This window comes from Anas platyrhynchos, chromosome 3 (assembly GCF_047663525.1).
Source record: "Anas platyrhynchos isolate ZD024472 breed Pekin duck chromosome 3, IASCAAS_PekinDuck_T2T, whole genome shotgun sequence".
Classification (NCBI taxonomy): domain Eukaryota; kingdom Metazoa; phylum Chordata; class Aves; order Anseriformes; family Anatidae; genus Anas; species Anas platyrhynchos.
In genome coordinates this window covers 40,585,596-40,610,738 of record NC_092589.1, presented here as the reverse complement: position 1 = coordinate 40,610,738, position 25,143 = coordinate 40,585,596, and the positions used below count along the sequence as shown (strand labels likewise).

Genomic DNA, 25,143 nt, shown 5'->3' with positions numbered 1-25,143 from the left:
AGATACATCACCGCTCCCTCAACGATGTTGCTTTCCCACAGCCATACTGCCATTGCACAGGTCCTACATTGCTGTGAGAGGAGCTTTGTGACCACACATGATGCTGCAGCAGGAAGTGGCCATAACTGGTCACTGCAGGGGAACTGGGGCCAATTTTGCCCAGCACGCTCTGAGTGGAAATGGATGAATTAAGTAAAGGTTCATTAGACAACCCTAGCTAAATTTTCAAATGGTGCCATGCTAAAAAACACTGATTTAGCAAAAGCTCTGAAATAACTGCTGAAGGAAGCAATGTGAAGATGGCACGTGGGTCCTCTGCCTTTAACATCTAAATGATGCCTGAGGGAATCCATGGCAAGGCAGCGCTACCCAGGATGCTGGTGGGTTGGGTGCTGTATCTACAGAGACTTCATGATTATTACCTCAACTCCTCAAATTAATATATATATATATATTTTCTCCCTCTATGTAATAAAAAACTGTAGTTTCAGAATCTGACTGAGTACTTCTGAGCAGCAAGGTATTGTCCATCGTATATTCAGCAGAAAGGTTAATTGGTACATTTTAACCAGCTTTTGGAGGATCAGGGGAGAAGTGCATATTAAGCTGTGTTTGTTTTATAACAGAAACCCAGACCCTCATCACAAAGTTGAAAATACACCTTGTAATTCCTGTTCTTTCAGTAGTGGAAGTTACCTGAGGAAATCCTTTTGTCTTCTTCATTGTGTGGAAGAATTCAGTGTTTCTGTGCAATCACGGTAAGAACCACTGTGATTAAAAGGTCTAGCTGCAGTCAATAAGAGCTTGCAGTTTATTCAACAGAGCCAGCGGTTCACTCCTGAATTCTTGGAAGCTGCTGTGATGACAAAAACAAAGCAAAGCAAAATCATGCTGTCGTTCTACTCACTAAACGTAATGAACAGGATTAAAATAAACAGTACCCTGTTGCTTTCTGGGCCTTAATCCTGAAAGCACATATGTGTGTGCTGCAATTCACGACCACGGACTTTCCTACTAATTTGTGTAACACAACTTTGTGGAAATGTTTTCAGGATTGAGACCCTAAATTTACTATGAATGTACTATGAGACCTAGTTATCTGCTTAGCTGCTCCGTGGTGCAACAATGGTAGGATCTGTCCCATTATTATCGATTGCATTATTGCATTATTGGTGTGCTCACAGTGTCTTAAATGCTGGCCTTAAAAGGCACAGGCCCTCCTGCAAGGTGTAATAGTCTGAAAAGGTAGGAAACAAGCACAGGATGGGAAGGGAGTAAGGCAGATGAAACATGAAAAGAAAGCTAGACACATTTCCAGTCTTACAATGCCTGCTGTGCCTTTTGTTCTGGCAGACTAGGGAACTTATTACAGAATGTTTCTGACTCTATGAATGAGTAATAATTTAAAGGTATGCAAGAAGAGACTCGGAACCTCAGCTTAAAAAAAAAAAAAAAAAAAAGCCTTTTTGAAGGCATCATTACTATCTTAGAATGAATAACAAGTTTCACTCCTGCTGATCTCTTGTTCTACCTGTCTACATTTTATCAAGTCTCCTACCTTCCCTTCTTCCCACTCCTTAACATTCATTGCATAGTTACGATTTAATAGCTTAGTGAATAGTTCCTCTAAATGATGTCCATGTTTTAAGAAATATTATCTAAAAATATGTACCTAGATTTTAGAAGAACGAGAAGTAGCCAGGTAGAGAAAAGAATAGTCTAAGGAAATCTTTGTGTCTCAGTCAACTCTAGCTCTGTCCATGAATATAACTTCTAAAAATGACCCACTTTTAATATACTGAATGGTTTATTTTGCTGAGAATATAATAGATGCCAGTGAAAGAGGCAAGGAAGTGAATTTCTAATTGCTAAGTGTCATATCCGTGCATGTATGGATTGTCTGTACTTTCATACTTTGCAGCAGTGGCACACAAAGTAACATAGTAGGAACTTCCAGTGAATGAATGGACTTGCAAGAATGGATGTGGGCAAGTAATAGATGTCTATGACAGTTTGATTCTGATGAGAAAGCAATATTCACATCTACAAGCAGAAGTAAGAGAGGAACCACTAAGCTAGGCTTTCACCAAGAAGCAGCTACACTGCTAGATGGAATCTGATCAATGCAAGCCTGCTTACAGGACGGTTGGCATCAAAACACAACAGCTGAAGTGTAGCAGATGGCTAGATCTGAAGGAGATGTAAACAGAGGCTGAATAACTAAGCATTGCATTCTGTAGATGTCAAAGTTTCCAGGCTGTAAAAAGTTTAGTCTAAGCGCTCTCCTGAAAGCTCTTTTTGTTTTTGGCTACCTAAGCCCTAACTCTACCCACACTCTGTAAGATATCATGTGATATCTTAAAGGCATCTGAATTGTCTGGTTTTCCAGCACGTGGTTGCTCCTGAAAGTCCACATAATGCAGATTGTCATTTCCTTCCTTCCTGTGCATGGATCCTGCCAGTACCAGGTGCTTGTGGGATTTCATTTTCAGTAGCAAGGAGATTATTTCAAAGGTGAGAAAGATGATACTGATACAGTTAAAGGACAAACAAGCATGAGGATGGAGTGGTTAATTCCAATTCCCTGCAGGTCAGCGGAATAACAGAAATACCTTAATTCTGTTTTCCTCCCTCTTTCTTGCACATTCCCAGCTTGTTCATAGGGCATGTGTATAAGGAAGGAGGTCTATACCTTAGAGAATGGCGGAAAATCACAAAGAAGAGCTGTGTGCAGGAGCCAGTTGTCCACAAGGCCAAGAGATTTCTCTGCAGTCCTCCAAAGAAATAAACAGACTGGAAAGCTGTATGAGTCAGCCCTGATCTGTTCCATGCATTTTGTGCTGCCTACTTCTTTTGTCATCTTCTCCCACTTGTGACTTGCACTTCTTTTCACATCACACCTCTACTTAGAGCAGGCCACTACTTTGCAGATTATAAGCACCATTCATCTCTTTCAATCTTCCCTTAAAACACTCTGCCATTGAAAAGAAAAATTGTGAGATCTCTTCACCAACAATAACTGGGCTGTGCATCATATTCTGCAAGTGAGATGGTGAGCTGTTCATTCTCAATGAGCCCTGTAAAGGGCATGTGCATACTTGACGCTGTATACACAGCAATATCTTCCAAAGTCAGGTAATTCAAACTCTTAGGGCAGATGTTTTGACTAGTCTTCAAGGAAAGGACAGCAAATGGCAGTGCAGAGGGAAATAATAGCGCATATGCTGAGCCACTACCTGGAAACTGATGCTAGGAAAATCATGCAGGGAGAATGTTGCTTTCCAGTTTTGGTGTAGTGAAGAATGAAGTTCAGTGGAAAAAATATTTTCAGAAAATTAACTCACATTTATATCTTCAGTTAACTGGAATTGTTTTTGATGGATAGGTGTATCATAAAGGATTTTCTTGCCTGATTTCCACCTTGCTTTGCTGGAATTCCAATTTCCTGCCCTCCCAACATTGGCTGCTGCCAGCAATGCAGCTTTATTAGCCCAACAGCCTATCTTCAGTCCCGAGCAATGCCATGCTATGACTTGTACTGGTGCTTTGTCAAAAGGTCACCAAACAACATTTCCAGTTTATGCTCATGCAGGAATCCTTCCCACCTCAGGAATTAGAACCATTAGGTTTTCTTTTGTATTCTTTTGTCCCTCCCCATGGCATAAAGTTGAAATTATTGTCCATTTTCTTGAAGTATATTGAAGTTATATCCAGGTTACCCACCAAAACTGACTGAAGAAAGAATGATTTTAATAGGGACTTCAGCTGGAGCAGATGATCTCACACCAAGCTGTAAAGATATTTGTGGTACCGAAGGAGGTAGGCCTTACAGAAAGAACAAAAATTACCATGCTTCAGCTTTCGTTCAGCTTGCAGTATTAATTAAAGTGATTTGTTTCGCTTTGGCAATAAAGCTTTAACTAATCTAATTCAATCTGAGTCCAAATGTCATTGTAGAGTGTAACCATGAATGACATTGGCCAGTTCAGTGACTTTGCTGGTAAAATTACTATTAAAGCTGACAATTCAGTTCTGGCATGTGGAAAACACTGTGTTGTAGTCTGGGCCACAGATAACACAGGGAAATTACAGACCACATCCCTGAAAGTGTAACTGCATGACAAAGCTGTGCTAGTGTATGGGTAGATGATGGGTTCGTGTCCGCTATGGTTTTAAATCCAGATCCACATGGAAACATTATAAGACTTGAAGGTCTTTCCTCCAGATGTCTGAGCATTTTTAAATGTTAAAGGAGAGGAGAAGTAAAATTCAGATCCAAATGGAAATAAACCCTTTTCAGTATAATGGGGATATTTGAGGTGAGGTTCATATTCAACTCTGGATGAATACTGTATCTTCTCTTCTTGAAAAGAAGAAGATTTATGAATTATGTAGTTAAAGCATTAATGGAGTTAAATAGAAAAAGCCAATGACTGTGAGTGTCTTTGAAGTTTGGGTTGTTTTCAGATGATGTACTTAATTCTGAATAATCCATTTCACCTCTCTTTCCCCAAAACATATCACTTGCTACCCAGAAAGCTCAGATACTGCACTGATGAACATCAGTAGATTTGAGAGATGAGTTTCTCAGATGTCTCTGGGCCTAGTTTCGCCCTTTTTTTATTCACTATCTCCCTGCTTCCCTCACTACGTTTTCCACTTCAAGGCTTCCATTGTGAGTTTTCTCCAGCTTCTGGCTATGAAAACAATTCAGTCTTTTGCTACAAACTCAGCCTCTCACAGCTCTGCAGCACCCATTTAGGAGTTCTGCTCTGAGGAGTGCCTCATGCCCTCAGCTGAGCCATGGAGCATCAGAGATGCTGTGCATGAACACTGAAAATATGAACTTGTTTTTTGGCCTCTAGAGGCCAAAATTTCCATTCCTTCTGCTACTATGGGTTGAGTTCAGCACTAGCTAATTGCTGTCCCTTACCTTGGAGAGGGTGGTGTTTCAGAGAACGCTTCTTGCACTTATATATTTACGTATACACATATCTGTAAGTGTGTGTATAAATATATATTACAGCTTGTTTGGATTCTTTTGGGGTAAATACTACTACCATTATTTTCTAAGCTTCAAGTGTGACTATTTGCCATATGCAAGGAAAGTGTTATGACTTTGTTTAATCAAACAAGGAAGAATTTCCAAGCTGGTCAAAAAAAATCTGGAATATGACCCTGGCCAATATCAGATGCTTCAGAGAAAAATGTAAGGGATGCTACGGTATGTATTTCTGGGATAAACTGTGCAATTATACAGAATAAAACAAACTTAGCTGCCACAGTTACTGAGTTAATATTAACCATGAATTGTAAGAACAAAAACCATGAGTAGAATCAGCTGTTTGCACCCTGAGTGATGTATGGAGTTTGAGGAGGTAACCATAGCACATTCCAAACTTTCTGCTTCTCCCCCAGACGTATTGCCTGCTTCAGTACAGCAGCAGGAGCCTCGCATACCTGCCACTAAGAGAACTGCAGGATTGTTCGTCTCTGTGTGGAGTCCTGCTCATGATACAACTATAGCTGTTTACAACAGCAGCTTTCATACAGAGTCTCATAAATCTTGTTTTGATAGTCATTTACCCACTTCCATGTGGTGTCTTTCTTTTCAGTTTCTGAAAATCTGCTGCAGGGAAGTCTCTAAAAACAGTCAGATACCAATATGTGCAATGTGAAATGAACTCTAAAACAGCCATGAGCTTATGCTCTGATAAACAGCTTCATTTTAATATCCCTTAAAGAAAAAGTGATGGTACATTACTTAGCTCAGAAAATGGGGCTTATTCCCAGAGAAATACCCCTTTCATGTCTTTTTCCCAGAGCTTCAAGTCTGTGCGACTTGCTTTGAGCTTACATCTGCACACCAGAAAGTGCGTCACACCTTCCAAGCCATAAGCTCTCCTGCCGCTGGTCAGACTGTCCCCCCAAAGTGAATCGGTGTCTATCTGCCAGATATCAGTCAGCTTGTAATGACTAACAGGATGGATTTTATGCTGCCTATGTAGTTCATCATCACACAATCATACCATCAACTAGTCACAAAGTCAGTTCAAAGCCAAAGTGTGAAATCAGTCACAGAGGACCATGAGGTGTGACTGTAAGCCTGGTTCGCTGGCCTCTTCCACTTCCCCAGGTCTTCAGCACTTTCAGTGAGAGAAGAAGAGAGGTGAAATAAGCCAAACAGGGCTCTGGTATCTGCTAGTCACTCTCCTACTGGGTATTTCTGGACATGGGCTGTGAAGAGGCAGTGCTGCCACACCTACTGTGTTTTGGGTTATACATCTATGGTGCTGAGCTGCACGGTGTCATGGTGTGCATTTCTCCTTTTGGCTGGCAAAGCAGAAAAAACAACCTTTCCCTAAGTTTCCCCAGTACCCAGAGAATCAGATATCCAGTGTTGAATGTATGTCATGTTAGGAAAGGACCTCTAAAATATTTATAATTAATACTGTTGAATGAGTAACTCTGAACAACAACTCCTTTTTACTGAAAAATTAAGAAAGCCAAATTAAAAGCATGTGTCTGATTTAAAGAACAAAACCACACAAAACCTGAAAAGCATCTTTGTATGTTCCATTTAAATGTTTGGAGGCAATTCTGAGACAAGGATCTAAATTTAGTGAAGTGATTCAACAGTTACATTAGCCTACATGATACCAGCACTAACTTGGCTGGCAGACAGCCAGAGTTGCAGGGCCAGATTGAGAGGTGCAAGGAAGAAGACTTGTTTGTCTTCAGGAAAGCAGTGCTAGCTACTTTCATTCTTTTCCATGCATATTGTATGACTAAAATATGTGGAGAAAGAACATAGCAAATAACTAATACTAAATGCTCTTAATTTCTGACTCGCTGACATCCAAGTATTTTAAATACTCTGCAACATCAGTGAAGTTGCAAACTTCATGTAAGGTAGGTTGGATGTTTGTACAAACAAGTGTGCTGTAGTACAGCAAAATTAAAAGCTATGCCCAGTATTTCTGAATAAGTGAATAAGTTCTTTGAGACTGTGAAAGGTTATCCCAAGACATTAAGTCTATTAAAAGTTAAGTTAAAGATATCGCTTGATTTATTCAGTGTAGAAATTTCTTAAGTGACAATTCATTTATGCTTTCCTTCTGACCTAGTCGTTCTCCTTATAAATTAATATCTTGCATGGAATTGTGACCTGCTGAATAGCTCTTTCTCATCAGCAGAACACTCTTGAAATTTGCAAGGCTTTTTGAGATCTTCCCTGGTTCACCTCAACTGTAATCAGATTTTTCAGCCTTTTTGTGACACTGGAAGTCTCAGCACAAATGTCAGGTCTCATCCTTAATCAATGAATCCTTTCAAAAGCAGGAAGAAAAGGTTTCCATTATCATAACCCTGGTCTTTTTTGGCAAGATATATCAGGAATATCGGCACTGTTAGATGACTGCAGCAGTCCAACATCCTGCATTTTTCTAGAAGGGTGCATGGTGCTGGGAAGCTCCAGACATGTGGCAGGGCTGGCTTTCAGGTTCTGGAGGGACTTCAAGTGCAGAATGGGCTTTGTGGCACACCACTGTGCCCTCGGTTATACCAATCCAGTTATTGACGAGACAAACTGTTAGCATTTCTAATTCCAGGACACTTTATCCAGACCCTAGGTGCCTTACCCTATTACATTATTAATTTCTGTCCCAGCTTTGGACACTTTAACATGCTGGAGACTATGCTGTTTTGTAATTGCTTTATTAAAAGTGCAGATGAAAATCAGTTAGATCTGTACTACTGGCTGCAAATGAATTTCACTTAGAAGCTATTACAGTTACCAGCCCCAAATTATCCTCATCCCAGCTGGAGTGGTGCCTCGGTCGCAATTCACCTTTTAAAATGTTCTTTGTGTGGATAAGTCAGAGAAAAAAGAACCTAATTGGCCTTTATTGTAATTTTTATTGGTGCATTTCCAGTGGATCTTTTTGTTTAACATTACAACAGAGTAAGTCAGAAGCTTTGTGTAAATCATAGTTACCACTTGGATTAACATTAGTGCCACAGAAAATGGAGAATAAACCCTCAGGGGAGAGATTCAGCCCTTGGTTCGTGCAGAACCAAGTCACACAAACACTGAAAAAGATGGTGTCTTCCCCAAATTTCTGGTAGGTTTTCTGCTCCAACCAGGGCAGCTGCAGCCACATCTCTGGCCTGGGATTCTGCATGCCTTGGTCCGGACGTGCATTGGTGAGCACTGTGAAATAGCTTAAGAACGTGGACATCAGTCCACAGACACCTCATGAGCATGTTTCCCCCGTTCCTCTAGGTCTGCTTGTTCTTGATGTTCTTTGTGCACAGTGACTCTCCTACAGGCTGCACGAACCCTACAGGGGACTGATCCTGGAGGTTCTTTGCACTGGGGAGGCCAGTCAAGTCTGAGAAAGGTAAGGAAGGCTGTCCTGAGTCACCAGCAGTGCAGAAGACAGCTCTGTTCGTCACTCTTCTGCACAGGTACCGTGAGGTGTAGATCTCTGATCTCTAAAGCACAGAGGAACTTAAATTTCCAGGGAGTGTTCAGGATACTCAGCACTTCAATTGCAGTTAGTAACTTGAGGGTTCAGTTGGTAATGCCAGATTCCAGGCACATGCCCTGTTTTGCTGAGAGAGGTGGGAGCAACTTAAAGAGCGAGAAGCGCAAAAGGGAGGAGGTTGTGTTTCAGGGGTGTGTTGTAAGCCATCCTCCATCACCATCTGACTGAAAGGCTTCAGAGGTGCCTGGAGCCTGCAGGGTCTGTGTCACTGAGACAGAGAATCAATAGTGGACACACCACAGCACCATTTTATTACTTACGTGACTTCAGCAGCAGAACATCTCACTCACAGAATAGGACAGCTGTGGGAAGAACAAGGGGGGCAAAAAGGCCTGGTAGCTTGCATTTAACTCATCAGCCAACTAACAAGCTTGTTTGCTTCCCTTGGTGGGAACCATAAATTCCTGGCAAGTCTGCCCGCTCTGAGTGAAGCAGAACATCAGCAGTTCTGCTCTCAGCACCAGTGGCAGGAGAAGGGTTTGCAACAGGGATACTGATCTGAGCTGTCCAAAAAAAAAAAAAAAAAAAAAAAGAACAGCCAACCAACAAAAACAACCAAAAAAAAAACAACTGCCCTTCAGAGAGATTTAATATATTGAGGTCTGCACAAATATAGGTGGGCTTTGGGAGCGGATTTTCATTTCACTGCAGTGCCATCTTTTCAATATCAGTTTATTCCACTGTTAAATGTGTTACATTCTCTGCAGTGGTTCCTTGATTTTTTTTTTTCAGTTTAGATCAGCTCTTACAATGAGGTTATTCTGAAAATGGTGGCATTTTGTGACCCATGGCTGCTAATTTCCATATCTAATTATTCAGTTTACAACTAAGTAAATGGACTGCCTTGCTGCATAATCTTATTATATAAATTTCATGCTAATCATCAGTCGTGGCATCTCTGCTCTTTGGAGCCCTTTGAGCTGTGACAGTTAAGATACACCAACTTCTGGCACACCAGAGGGCCGTGTCGCTCTCATCTCGTTTGTCAGCTTTTGACTCCTCAGCCCAAGCGTGTGTTTACTCTTTTGGAAGGACACATGCTTTGGGACAACCTCAAAGTCGCCCTTGTTACATTCGGCAACCCACTTTAACCACTCCCCCCCATACTGCTGTGTTTTCCTGTTATCACTTAGTTTAACGTGAGGCATTTTTAGATCATTTGCTTATATGGCAATACATTTTTCTGAAACACTGCTTGGCAAAAGGCCAAAGCCGTGTGGCTAGCAAGAACCTGAAATTGTGATACTTGTTTAGGTGTTTGGCTTCAGGTATTGGCATTTCTCATATATAAAGCTTCTCCAAATGATTTGATGCCATGACAGAAGCTCTTCTCTCAATAAAACAAACCCAAACACAGAGGGAACTGTCCCCCTTTAGGGCAGGAACTAAAATGATAAGGCCAGCTGGGCTTCACCCCAGTTTCATTAACATGCACCTCTTCTGGCTCCACAAGATTCCATTCCCCTGAGCAGTACTTGCTATCATTAGAAAGCTGGTTCCAGCAGCAACCCCTTTCTCTGCTGGAAAACCCACACACTTCAGCTGTAATAGTTTTTTTGTTTGTTTGTTTGTTTTGGTTTTTGGTTTGGTTTGTTTTTTGGTGGTGGTGTTTTTTTCCTCCTCTCAGAAGTGATGGGGAAGTAACTACTGGCATAAAATTTTAGGTAATTCTTTTTTCTTACAACAGAGAAAAGGTCTACCAGTCCTCTCCCCCATGTCAGGACCATTCCTTGAGCGCATTAATGCCTTGGCAGGTGACAGCTAATGCTTCCTGAGGTGTCCAGTTAGGAACAGGGTCTCACAAGGCTTCCCGTGAGCAAGACAGGCACCGTTAGAACATGCTTCAGATCTTAGGTGGACAGACTCTGTCTGTCACTCCCAGCTAACCCAATACAGACATGAGGTCTACTTAACCTTCCATTGACTGAAATATTTGCCTACAGGTAGGTGAGATGAATCCAGACTGAAGACATTACTCACCTATCAACTGTGCAAATTTAGCCTGGATCTCAAATTGTGGTCTCTCCAACTCTTGTACTGTTAGCAACAATAGAAGATGTCAAATCATTCTTCAGCTACAGCTTTCTGTGGATGGTTTCTGTCTCTGGTTAGGCTGATGTCAATCCACTGAAGCTACTGGGTGAATGAGGTTGCAGAAGCATAACTGGGTGTGTATACACATATATTAGTTATGTACAGTACAAATAATAGAAACACAGTAGTAATCCTCCTGGTGATACATGAGACAGAGGAGAATCCAATTAATTTCTCTCCTCATTGTGGTTCTGCAGAGCTGCATAAAATAAATAAATGTTAATTTTGCAATTAAACAAAGTGTTTGATACAGTATACACAAAGGAACAGGTCTGCCAAAAATTGGTAGCAGTCTTATTAAATTAGTTTCACAGCAGAGTTATGTTAGTCTATTAGTCCAGTAGAAGAACTTTTTCAGGACTCTTCCATTTAACTTGCTAAGACCAGTTGCATTATATTGCACTTGCAATTATACCTGAGAAGATACATGAAATTAATCAAAGGTGAATAACAAAGCTTGTTTTGTTTTGTTTTCTTCTGCAATGTGCTAATGTCTGCATGAAAGGCTTCCAGTTCAGTGCTCAGTAGATTTCCACAATCCGTGCATCTCTATTTGAACAAGTAACTGGAATTATGACGTCCTACGGTACCTAAAATAGACTGGACTACCAAGGGGAGGTGTCATGAAATGACATTTAGTAAAAACCGTTCTCTGTTCCATAGCACAGTTCCCTGCAGTGTCCTTCATGCCAGTTATTGATCAGATCTTCACTCAATGCAGAAAGCCGCTCTTTCAGCCCATGCTTTAAATGTAATAATAAAGTAGGTCATTGATTAACTGGAAGTATGACAGACAACTCCTCCGGTCAGGTCCTGATGTACTGTAAATCTTGGGGGAGGAGGGCAAGCGATGAATCAGTGATGTGAAAAGAAATAAAGCCCACAGGTTTTTGTCTTCTGGGAGGACTTCTCGCAGCAAAATAGTTGATAGCACTACCCTCAGCCAGCTGACAGCTATACGAATTTGCCAGGGAAGTGTTTTCAATTTCCAAAAAAAGGAAGGGAAGAAACAAACGTATAAAATGAAATTCACATACCCAGCTGCACTACCTGAGGAATATTTTAGTTTGCAGACAACTTGTATGGGCTACCCCTACTTTTTTAGGAACCTGGTCTGGTGGGAATTGGCTTTATCCTGGCCATGCTGAGTACCCAGTACCTCCTCCCCGGTGGATTATTTTTTTTCCTCTCCAAAATTGCTCATCACGTGCCACGGCTAGGGTTGCTAGATGTCAAATCTGCTCATCAATCAGTTCAGAGAGCAGAACAATGTTGGCTCAGCACAATGCACTGTGACACCCAGCAGCTTTTACGTGCTCGTGTTTGATGTGATTTTTTTCCTAAGCATGTATCATCTGCAAGTTCTACTGCTACCTCCTCACTGCCTCCCACTTGCCCACCCAGTAAAAGCTAGCTCAGCCACTTGCATATCTTTTTTTCCCTCCAGACAGTAGCACTGCCCACGGTCAGTCTACACGAACATATTGGTGTGTGAAAAGAGAAAATAAAACAACTGGCATTTATTTAGTTGTTTTTTCAGATACAGCTATGCTCTGAGGACCTCATCATCACCCACGCATCTCCAGCCTTTCTGTCTCCTGTCCGTGTCTCCAGTGCCCTGCCCGCTCCACCCCTCTGCTCTCCCTGCCTGTAGCTGCAGCATCCTGAGCCAAGCAGTGGCTGCTGTCAGAGGTTTAAGGGGGGAAATTATGCACATGAATCAACTCAGACAGCATTTTCAGTCAAGTTTACATTTGTTTTTTAATCAGAATTACACAAATATATACGTATACACATACAGTCAAACATATAGACCTATAAAACACTGTCGGATCCCCTACTGCCCTTCGTTTTGTATGGTCACTGTGTTTGTGCAAGAAAGCTCAAAGTGATATTGAACATTGCTAAAGTACAAGGGCCACTGTCAGTGAACAAGGTTAGCAGAATTCTGTCATTGTTCATTTTTGCTTTTAGAAATTTGATTTTTTTAATGAAACAAATAAAAAAGATGCTGAATAATAACCTAGCATTGTGTGTTAAAGTAGCTGTTTTAGATAACAAACTAATGAAAAACTTTAGCCCAATCTGTTGCTCCAGATCTTGATTCTTTCCTTTCATTCTCTCTCTCTTTTTGATTTGAAGCAAACACTTGTACCTGATCTTGACATGCAATTTATCAAAGCTAGAAAATGTAACAGTAGGTCTGCATGGCAGAGCTGAATATTTGATACTATCAGCAACTCTTAGCTAGTGATTACCTAAATGCTGCAGGCATGAAAATGATGCTCTAAATTACATTAAATGAAGCAGCATACTGGAAAATGACCAAGATTACTCAGCATTTTCATCTTAGGAAACCCTCCCGTTGCTAGAATAGAAAAAGCCTCTACTAGTCGCTTTGTAACAGGGACACAGAACACGAGCTAAATTCATCCACAGTTATTTATACAGAATGATATCATAAGTACATTCAGGAACTATTTGAATGAGAAAATCAACACTATGTAAAATACTACAGGGGCTATGCCTAGTTTTAAGAATAAGGCCCTAAGCCCTTGGAGTAAACCTTCCTGAAATCTTGTAATGTCATCTCACTACCCAGTCATGGAGGCTGGAGTTGCCTCATCCGAAGTCCCACCTGAATTCTTAGGGCACTGACATACCTATTTTATTTTTTTTCAGATGCCTATTCAGTGTCTGTGTAGGCCAACCAAGGAGCAACTCAAAGAGATTCCAAAGACTTGGACACAACTCTAGCTCTTCTATTCCGATGGCCTGAATAAGAGTGAGTAGAGATTGGCTTCAGCTCTCATTCATGAGATGCTACAGCACTCAGGAAGCCTCCAGCTTTCATTTCCAAAACAGGTGAGATGCTGAGCAGGGATTGTGGCTTTTTCATGTGGCAGAGGAATTCACTCTTAAATACACTTGAAAGCATTGAAGGGAGGGAAGGAAAACACCTGTGGTTTTCCTACTTGTAAGCCTACTCATTGGATTACTCACAAGATCTCCAGCTCCACAGGTCTGACTTGAAGTTTTCAGGAGTGAATCCATGAGCATCAATTTTGAGGTTTCTTCTGTGGTGGAAGAAAAGGAAATTCCATATAGCTCCTTCAGGCTCCGATAGAAGAGGAGTCTTCCCGCAAAGGTAACTCAAGAACTATTGTTTGTTATGTCATTTGCCACAGCCAGGTATTAAATCATCTTTGACAAATCCTTTGTTTTATACCTGTTGTATGGTTACCAGGGTGGATTTCCCCTACTTTCAGCAAGCTTGGAAAGTTGCTCTTCAAATCTTATGTAAATGTGAGCTTCAGTAGCTGACGGAAAACATAAGGAGATGGGGAATTTGCCTCATTTTTATAGCTTAAACTACTGTTCATCAACCCACTTTGGTTGTAGGGAGTGCTGAAGAAAGAGTAATTCGTCAGAAGACTGAGAGCTGCTTCCAGTAACATTTGAAAATGAGTTTATGAAAATAGGCACTGCTTTACATTTTTTTTTGTATAAAATACATATTAAAATGTACAAAGTATATTGAGTATTGACATTTTGTGGAAAGACTGTCTAACGAGAATATATTCCAAAAAGATAGCTATATGCATGTATGTGAGTGTATACTGTGTACAAATATATTTACAATAATCACTTTATCTGCAGAAAACATTTTCTAGTCTCTACAGTTTACAGCAGCAAATGTCCTACAAGATTTGAGTTTGGGTAAAATATTTCACTTGGGTTAAATGCTGAAGCCCAAGTCCGATCTGAAGGTGCCTCTGACACTCACACAATCCTTTGCCCTCAGAGCTTCTTGTGAGGTCTTCAAGGGGCCTATGCTCATGTACAAGGTGTGCCTGGGGCCACCTCTCCTAATGACACTAATTCGCTCATGAATTCAACAGGATTCACAAAATTGGCATTTCCTCATCTGACATCTCAAGGACCATAATTTAGTAGACAAGTTCTAAATAAGGTTAATGCCTTACAAAAAATACCCAGAGGTAGCAGCACAAGCAGCACACAGGTACCCTCCTTTACTTAGTGTATGAATTAACACAACATCTACTTCACAGAATAATAAAAAGCACAAGTTTTTACTAAGACTTCTACACAAAGCAACACTGAATGAATGACAACATTAATTGTCTGAAATCCTAAGTAGATGATACACAGACAAGTTAGCTAGGAAAAGAATTGATTAGTAAACCAAAACACAATAGTTAGGAGTAAATCCAGGAAACATCCTCCCTTTGCAATGAATGAGAGAACAAATTCAGAATACATTTGCTAAGCTATTGGAAGAGCAGGAAAAAAAAAGAGTCTGCAGTTTAAAAACAAGAGGCTAAGCCATTTCTGTTTACACAGATTTTAACGTATCTGATAGGACCAGGGCCTTTGTTTTGTAACTAGATTAGCTGATGTGAATCTGGCTGCATCTGTATGGCATCACTGTGATAAGTGGGATCCAAATGGATGACTAACTCTAGCAGTGGATTTTGTTTCCAGACCGGGGTGCTAGGTGGTCAGCCAGCCAAATAGCTCTATGTGAATGACCTGTTCTGTTCGCTAGACTGTAAGTGCAGCCATTTTACTGATCAAATTTCCCTCATCTTAAGCAAAACTAAAGAAAAAGTAAGTATTAGAGATCCTAAAATGAGTATGATAAGTAGTGGGAAAAAATGTATTTCCTGTGGAGTTATACAATTATGGAGCACTGGGAAATATACAGAATGGCATACTGGAACAGAATGAAACCTGTTTTAGAGGAAAATGAAATATAAAGAGTAAACCATTTAACTTTTCCATGAAAATTAAGAAAAGTAGAAGAGGAGAAAACAGGAATAGTTTCAGCCTTAAAAATCCTTATCTATATTATATTCAGAAGTCTTTCTATAAGATATCCCAATTAAAAAGTCTTTCAAGAACAATATTGACACTATTTTGCTTATTACATGGTTGGTGATATCAGCTAAATAACTTCATTTGTCATAGCATCTTATTATCCACTTGAAATTTTGAGTGATGGAAACAATTAAAATTGGAAGAGAGAAAAACAAACTCTGCATGTTTCAATCAAGTAATCAGAAATCCACCTGAAAAGCAGGTGTTGCTCAGTTGCCAGTCAGTGTAATGCAAGTATGTAAATGTTGTGTTTACTACGAACTTGCAACCTGAGGCTTTCTTAGAGGCTTTTCATATTTGTGTTAGCTCTGCTTAATGAAAATACCAAAATAAAGAGGGATTCTTTTTAACCTCACATGTTGAGCTGAGAACACCTACAATATTTTAGGAAAGTTGGGACTGTCATTAATGTTATCTAGACAAAAAGCAGGAGGATGGCATTATTTTGTTACTGTGAAATGTTTCTAAATGTACCTTGCAGATTCATATAACCGTAGGACGGTATGTCTGCTGATGACTCATGCTGACTCACCCACCAAGCCAGAATTTACTGAGCTTTCTTCTGTGCCCACACACAGTGATATGATTTCCAGTCTGAGTGAATTCTTTAAAATTTAATTTAGTAGGCTTTAACTACAGAGACAGATACACTTCTTCAACAGTTGCCTTAATTTGTATTTATGTCTTATTACATGCGTGTTCAGATTATGTTTTGCAGAATCCATTGAAATCAATTTTTAAAATAACGTGGATAAGTGCAACTGTACTTTCTGAATACAGAGGTCTGTCTGAAAATGGTGCAGGTATATAGAAACGGTGATAATTTACTGATGCTGTGGACCTAATGGCCTAATACATAACCACTGCCTTTTTGCTATGGTTTTAGCAGTAGTGCTTCAATTGTGACAAATCTCCAGGCTCTTAGGCAATGAATAATTAATAAAAAGATGAACTGACCTGATTGTTTTTGTCTTTAAAGCTGAAAAAGCATACATTGCTCCACTGAAGTCAACAGAATTAAATGGTAAAAAACTAGGTGGAAAAGCAATTCTTTAAATGCTACTACAAATATGTTCAGAGTGATTTTACTTTTTCTGAAATAAGTAGAAATTGTATGGCAGACTTTACTGGCAACATGATTAGTCCAATTGTTTGTCTCTCTGAGTTCTTGTTAAAATCTGATGTGATGTAGCAGCCTGAGAAGTATTTCTTGTTGTTACAGTAGAAGCTGCAGGGATTGAAAAGACAAATGCCAGTGAGATTAGCTCTTGGAACCGAATAAATACTTCTCTACTTTCTTGGACTCTTTCATACAGAGTCATATATTTGTTAAATCGGGATTTATAATAGTCTTATCCTCACCCTGGGATGCTTTCCCCTCCACACAAAGACTAAGAGGAAAAAAAATTTGCTTGGACTACTGCTGCACAAATTGCTTTTTAAACTCTTCTGACAAATGACTAATGAATGTTCAAGCAACAGAAAATGAGAGGAGTGAATGTTCCCCCAAAAGAACGCGATCTGATGCTTCAGTAAATTGGTAAGGTCTCCAGACTTTACTCCACCTTTGCAGTATTCTGATATGAGCAGTTCATGCCCCCAAGCCTCATGCTCTTTCTCTGGGAATTTGTCATTTCTCAAAAGTATGTCAGCTTTGACAGTGTGATGGGGCTGTGCATTTTATTTTTCTTGCTCCTGCAGTCAGTCAGGCATGATTCCTAATCTGCATGAGTTCGGCTATGATTCTGTCTTCTGATCTCTGGGATTCACTAAATTGCCCTGTCTTCTGAATCTGAAAGTGCTGGATGAGTGGACACTTTGTCCCTTGTGGTTTCTGCTCCACTGACTTTCTTGTACTTTGGGTATAGAGTCCTTTGTTTTTCTTCTGGAAAACAAAAATCCCAGACTTGAAATCTTTAGTCACACCTTCCTGCCTACATCATTGTTTGCACAGGACTTTCTTGTAATTCTGTCACTAGAATTCAGAAGTTGTTGGTTTTGTGGTTTGAGTTAAATGTGCTCGAAAATAGAGTGTAACTTCTTCTTTTCATTGCTCCAACCCCAAGCAGCCATTAGGATTCTGTATATAGTAAGGCATGACACAAGGAGAACCACACAGTTGTAAGACAAGGTTTGAACAGAAGTTGCAATACGTGCCCCTCCATCAGTCCCTGCATGTTTTGCCTGTTAACGTTCCTCCTCCTGCTCTTGCACTGCCAATCACAGTCAAAGTTTTATTTGAAACCATGGTTTCTACCAGACAGGCATGCACAAAGGACTTGACCCTGCTGAACTTCTGTCAGAAGCTCCCGAGTAGGGATGCCCAATTCTGAGCATCCAAGCCTCTTGCTCAGAGTAAGCCGTATAGCAAGGCCACATACTGTGGTCCATCCTTTGCTGCAGGACACGAGACTTCTCTAGAAGTGCCTTAATTACAGAATAAATACAATAGGTTGCTTGCAGCAAGTTTCCCACCCTGAAGAGATGAGTGCTGTTGAAATGTAGGAACTGAGAGTAGATTACTATTGCTGAGGAATTCAGATGCTGTTAATCCCCTTCCTTCTAAGCAGTGCCACAGACCTACGAGGAGGAAAGAGTGACTACTGGCTTAATGGTTGTGACAGTAGCTCATTTCTAAAAGCCCTCTTTCTCCAGTAGCCCTTGTCTTTCCTCTGTTTTATTGCCGGATTGGGAAAAGGCCTCCGGACAGAATGCTGGTAAGTAGGCCACTGCTACTACCAGAGCAAGTCATTTTGCCTACAGCCTATTCCTGTGGGCTACAGACAGTATAAATAAACCTGGAAGTCATAGTCGCTGCAGACTGAATGCCCCTGCTCTTTTCGATGTCTCTGTAAATACCGCATCCTCTGTTCTTTTACTCTTGATTTGCAAAAACACAGCGATAACGTAATACCGATGTGGTAGTAATTGAAAAAAATAACATGGTTTTTCAAGGAGGGAAAATTCCCAAGCCCCATCTAGCATTGCAATTAAGTGGTTTATGGTGTTTCAGCTAACACTAGCCTTTCCTGGATAAATATAGACAACTGCAAAGCCTGTATCCAAAGGTCTCTCTCTATCTGAATAAACTGACCCGGAGGTTTTCTGTATTTCTATAGCTTATACTCTGCTTTGCATCAGATTTTAAGAACTGTATTGTGTTATGATGGTGCCAGCAGTGTGTTTGGAAGTGTCCAATGCGTACTCATCTTTGCACTTGCTGCACTTCAGTTGTGGAGCCGCTCTTATTATTTTTTTCAAATACATTATTAAAAATCTGAGCATGTTACTGTTGAAGAGCTTTGCACAGTAGTGCTCTCAAGTGCCTGTTGCCATTCTTTCTTTTCCAGCTCTCACCATTTTGTTGTTCTTACACCATTTTGCAATGGAAGGTAATATTTACATGCCTTGAATCATTTTTTTTATTTTTTTTTTAAATGGCAGATATTCACCTGGCTCCTCCTGGCAGTCGAACACCGTGGCTCCCTGGGGTGCCCTTGCTTGACTGTCTTGGAGTTGTACACGTTCTTCTGCCTTGTGCCTCTGTCCCTGCGCTACTTCATCCTTGGGAGTGCCAGGGCACTGCGTAACCTCCAAAAAAATTTAACCTAAGCTGGGTACCTCCAATTATACAATCTGACTTGTTCAACAAATACCCACACGAACAGACTTCTTCCCACACTGCAACACTGACTCTTGCTACTTATTAAGAAAAGCTTTAGTTTCTGAAATTTCTCCCAGGTTGTGGGTATCCTAAAGGTGTGTGTGCCATCTCATTCATTTGGAACTGGTGCTTTCTCAGAAGTCACGCCTGGTGTTTGACATTGTTACTTGAAATCATTTTTACCAGGCAAACTTAAACAAGAAACAAAAGATTCTACTAGCAAAACAAGGGTTAAGTTTCTGATTACAAATTGGAAATAAACTTAACAAATGCACACACACAAAAAAAAAAAAAAAGCGTAAAAGCAAGAAAGTCCAATTTCAAAATGTAGTTTGTCCTGATAGTCACAGAGGATCTCTTTGAGGCATAACTTGTCTCTGGGAGCCAAGGAGATGGTACAACTGCATTTCTCTTTTTGGTTGTTGCCTGTCACCACACAAAGTACCAGGGACTTCCCTCACTGCAAGGGAGGATAAACTTCAGAACATTTCTTCAGACCATTTCACTTCCCTTGCTTCCTTCAGCTTAGAGAAAAATCTAATATATTGTATGGGAGTTTTGATCAACCTGAGCTATTTATATGAATGCAAATGAAATCTGTTTGAGCTTGACTAAAAATGAATCATCCCTGATACGCAATGATCCTTTGACACACTGATTTCCAAATTTAGATTTACCTTCCTGCTTAGAAAGTCTGTTGAATTACAATTTGATTTGGGTCTCCGTTCCCCAGACACCATAACTTCTATTATGAAATTTCTTTTTTTTGTCTTTTTAAGACCTTACACATTTCAATAACAAAAATATCAACTGTACATCAGATTCCAACCTCACAGCTCGTGAAAAATGGATGACTCTTCTTAGAGTTCACACTTGAGACATCACTAATACTGATGATCAGTTTAGGCTTTGCAGCATTTTCTCAAATCATTTTCATTTCTCTCGTTTTTTCACTTTATCATTTCAGAGGTCTTATGCTATCATAGTAACTCCTAACTCTAATTCCCTTAGCCACAGTTAATTATAGCTATTCCAGCAGTTTCTCTGTGTTATTTATTCTGGAGTTTCTTGGTACTGACAAGGCCAGGGAGAGATCTTTTGGGGGCTCTTTCACTTCCAGAAATGCTGCTTTTAACATGTCAAGTCCCATCACCAGCAAGATATTTCTGTTTCATATTTGTACTACAGAGTGTAAAATTCATGAATCTGTGCTCATTTCTCTGTACACATTTTAAATGCAATGTCCTTTTCTAACTAGTTTTGGATTGTCTTTGAAATTAGGCATTTTTTTCTAGCCATTTAAAATGCACTTATTTATCTGGGGAAACAGGTAGCCTGTTTAAAAGGTACGCTTTACACATTTCACTGGCTTGGTTGTTCTATTGGCAGAAAGGCATTTTTGCAATATATATGCTTGTCTTAATTGGCAGTCCTTTGGAGGGGCGTGGGAGCAGAATTCGTAACATTAATTGTGCAGAGACGTGCCTATTCTTATTTTGTATTTTCTCTTTGATAACTGAAAAAATCATTTATTTCTGTATTTCAAAAACACTGCTAGATTTTATTTTATTTTTTTCCTTAGAGGGGAGTCCATCCTCTACTTCTTCCATGGAGTGTATTTTTACTGGCATTAGTGGTACTCTGGCTTGAGCAGAGCTGAAACCAAAGGCTCTCATCATGATGCTAGTTTCCCTTTGCCGAAACAGGAGGGAGTCAGAGCACTCAGTACCTCGAAGGAAGTGCACAGCATACTTAACGTCGACGCTATTACTATGGTTGGCATATTTTGACCATCGTATTTTTCTCTTTGATAGTGACATACAGTAAAGAGTGAACATTATCTTTAAGCTGCAATCTGATCTTACTGAGCTTTAAGTGCAGCAAAGGGCAGTGGATTTTCTCTTCAGCAGCAACACAAACAGCAGGAGTTCTGGAAATTGTAGTGGCAACAGCAGCTTCTGTTGTGACAGTTCTCTTGTAGGTCACCATGGTGAGAATGTATCTGAGCGTTAATTTTCTTTTTTTCTTTTTTCTTTTTTTTTTTTTTGTCCAGATGCTAACGTAATTTCTAGAAGCCAGAAGAATACCTTATATAAATTAATATCCTTACCATAAATAATGTTCAAGTGGATATGCTAAAAAGAAATGTACACGTTTTTAGGACAGATTTAAAACTAGACAAAGGAAGGGTTAACAATACTTTAAAGGCTAAATACAGCATATTTATGTTTAAAGCAGTTGTTCTTTCTGCTGGTATATCTGACAAACAACAACAACAAAAAAAAGCCACTGTTAATTGGAAGAACTTACTGAATAAATAACAACATGGAGTCTGGCCTACATTCTGCTTTGCTTTTCTCTGTGCAGATTCATTACGTGATTATATGTCTTAATATTAAAAACTCATTTTTGACCTGTGGGTACTGCAAGACGAAGCAGGGGCCCTACTTGGGTTCAGCATGCAGAAGGCAAAGCTCCCTGCCCAGAGCTCAGGGTTGAAGTGGCCCCAGAGCACCTGAGCTGGGCCACTCCGCTGGTCAGTGACAGCCCCTAGCAAACCCTGCCATGAAAATGCAGGAAAGGAAGCATTAACTATTTTTGTAACAGCTGGGGTGAGGGCTCTGTTTAGAGTTAGCCGTCCTGCTCGCAGCAATCCGGAGCGCGGCCTGTTGTTCCTACCAGGTGGGCATGCTGCTGGTGACTGATGGAGTCGCCACCCAGAGCCTCCATTAGCAAGCCCGCAGCCACTCACGTCTGCGGCCCCAGCCTGCTGGGCCGCTTCTGGGGCTGGATACCAGTGAGCACTGCTCAGGTGTGAGGAGATGTTAGAGAAACAGAGGCCTTTCCTTTGCTGTGGGCTTGCTTGTCTTGGTTTGTTTCATTTCTTGCCGCCTTCCTTTTCTACTTCTGAAATTAACTACCCAGAGTGTGTATTCATCAGGTGCACATGTCTATAAATTACTCAGTCCCTGCTGCAATTTGGTGTTTTAGTAAAAGGTTCAGTGACCTACTGGACACACACGAAGTTTCTGTCAGAAAGACTTTTCACAAAAAGAAAAAACCCTCTCAAGACCCACTTTGCTCATCAGTACATTTCAAGTGTTGGATGGGGCAGCCCTCCATACCACCCAGTCTGGTTGCTGATGGTTTTTCCACCCGGAATGATGATGAGTCTCATCCATCCCCGTTTAACAGCCGGGCTGGATGCCCTCACCAGAAATGTCCTGAAATAATACAAACCATGCTGATAAATCAGCTTGCTCCTGCTGGATGCATTGCCCATCCTAGGCAGCTTCTCCTTCTCAGACGAGGTGAGAGGGGCGTCTTGCAGCCCCCACCTCTGGCTGGGGCTCCACGCTGCTCTTCTCCCTCCAAAGTGGGAAGAAAGAGGAACCATGGGCAGCACGACTGTAGGAAAGTATTCCTAAAATGTCACCAGTTTTATGGAGCCGCCCTCCCAGGCAATTACTTCTCATAGTCACAGTAAAGAAAGGTGAAATAGTAAATTCAGAGTAATGGTGATTCCGTATAAAGTAGGAAAACATTACAGAGATTAAGTAGGAAGCAGTTAACCCCTTGTCATGTGTTTTCTGTTAGAGACATTTTTAGGACAGAAATGTGACCAGGCAGGAAAAGGTAGCAATGGAATTGCATAGACGAAAATATATCTAAGTTAAAAGCAGTGTATTTCAATGGTAATCCCTTCAGATGGTGTAATTTCTTCTTGAATCTCATGCTTTACGTTTTGAATTTTCATTAGAATGGTGTCTGCTGTAAAGCGCCGTCTCCATACGGTGTTTGAAAATTGAGAGGATACTGTTACCAGAAGTGGTGTATTTTATGGAGCCTGAAAACAAGCCTGCTTGCCAAACTTGATTGACTTCTTCAATAACATAAGCTTAAAAGATAAGAACATAAGTACTTTACAGTTGATTATGCTTAAGCTTTTGAACTCTCTTAAAGCATTTTAAGCTCTCTTCAAATGCTTCAGTCAAAGGGTAGAAAAAGTAATCCAAAGTCCCGATAGTCGGTGAAGAGCCAGACAGGGCAGTAATAATGATGAAAGCACATTGGGGATGATGGGTAAGAGCAGGCTAAGCAAAAAATGATGTTCTAACGTCATAGTAGAGTTTAGCGAGATTTTAGGCAGAAAAAGGAGACGTCTCAGAGCAAAAAGTTCACAATACTAACACTACTCACCTACCTCCTGTGCTACCTACATTCATTTTTCTCTGAGCTTCCCTGTAGCACAGAGGAAAAGCACGAAGGTACGCTCACAAGTGATTTTGTTACCAACCCAAACTACTGCTTATCAGCTGGGACACTAGCAGAGGATAGCAGCTTAAACTAATACATTTTATTTCAGCAGCTGGACAAGCTGAGAGCATGCACACAGGCAGTTATTACAGCTCGTCTGTGGAGCAGTAACTTATTAAGCCATGCTAAGTCATGGCTTAATTACAAACTGGCTTGACAGCTTGTGGCTGTCTGTCCCTACCCAATTTAACAACATGAACAAAGCTGAAATGAAGGCAACAGGAGTAATCATGGCACATCAGCCCCTTCAGTGTGTTACATCTCGGAGCCAGCTCATGGCTGCCTGCGTGGAGCTCCAAATAAGCACTTCCACAGTGCCAATTACGTGCCTGTGTGAAGGCACCTAACCTGTCGCCCAGCCACGTTTAAGATTGCATTTGGCGTTCTAATGCTGAAGCTGAATGGCATCCCCTGTCATGCTCTAAGAAACGAGAATATTCTGTCCTTCTTCATCGTCCTGAAGTGATGAGCACCCAGCTGCTAGAGGAAATTTCTGATATTGGTCCCCAGAGATCTTGCTTCTGTACCCCTGAAGTTAGCTGCATTTCAATTTCTCCATCAGTTTAACTGTGTATGGTTTCCAGGTTCTCCTTACTGTTGGTACCTCCTAGCACTGGCTCAACTTTATTTCCTACCACCTTCTTGTGTCATTAATGAAAATATCTAGGTTTAAGCCCCAAACTGACCTTTTACAAAACAAACCAACCCCTTATTTACTCAGATACTTCACCTCTGATTGGTTTATTTTGCTTTATCCTCTGTGGATAGTCCATTGCTTACACTAGTCTCTGACACTACTCTGCTCTACCATCTCCTCCTTTATCTGGAAGGTGAATGATAGTATCAAAGAAAGATATTAGGTTAATCTGGTCAGGTCCACCTGTTGTAAACAAGCATTACTCTTCGTCCTCTCCTCTTATGCCTATTTTAAAAAGCTTACTACGAGACCAGTGATTTCCTTTGACACTCTTTCCCGACTTCTGGAATGGGCATTATCTATCCATTCTTTCTGCCTAGAGGCTGTAGTGTGTGCTTTACTTTCATCTTATGTGTGATACTAGCAATTGATTTCCTTTCCCTCCTAGCTATCAGCCATCCTGTCCTCTAGCCTCTTGTTCAGCATCACCATCTCTACTGAAAATTAAGATAAAATATGTGTTTAGTTTTAGAATTTGATGTAGAGTATCTCTAATTCCCCTTTTTTTCCCCACTGGGAAGCAGCATTACATCTTTCTTACCAAAAAGACGGATAACATCTGGCTGTTTTTCCAGATACCAGGGACAAGGTCTAAATTAACCTGATTTTCCAGATAAATTCTCCCTTCATTTTCATATCTATTGTTGTTGAAGATCTTTCCTGAACCAGACTTTTTTTTTTTCTTTTTCTGTTTTGTTTTTATACTCTGTGCTTATAATTCATACCTCTCTCTCCCTTGCAGCTGTTTCTCTCCTAGTTAGGCCTTGAAGCCCCTTCCCATATCCCTTTTTGCATTGTGCATGATACAGAATCACAATGGAATTAGCAACTTTGATTTTAAGATAGTTAAGGCTTCTTCCACATCCAAATTTTTTATTCTGTTTTACATGAGCTGGTTTTACTGCCACGTCCATTCATTT

The 25,143-nt window shown here is 40.5% G+C and overlaps 1 long non-coding RNA gene across 2 annotated transcripts in view; it reads left to right on the top strand.

The window, feature by feature from the left end:
- Positions 1–16,957, top strand: part of LOC140002144 (uncharacterized) — a 57,174-nt gene extending 40,217 nt beyond the window's left edge. Inside the window, exons 4-5 of one of the 2 annotated variants that reach the window (XR_011808220.1) lie at positions 13,326–13,791; positions 13,891–16,957. This is a non-coding gene — a long non-coding RNA (uncharacterized lncRNA). Of the gene's footprint in view, positions 1–13,325 lie in introns of both variants that reach the window. The other variant, XR_011808219.1, reaches the window with a different exon arrangement.
- The last annotated feature ends 8,186 nt before the right edge of the window (positions 16,958–25,143 follow it).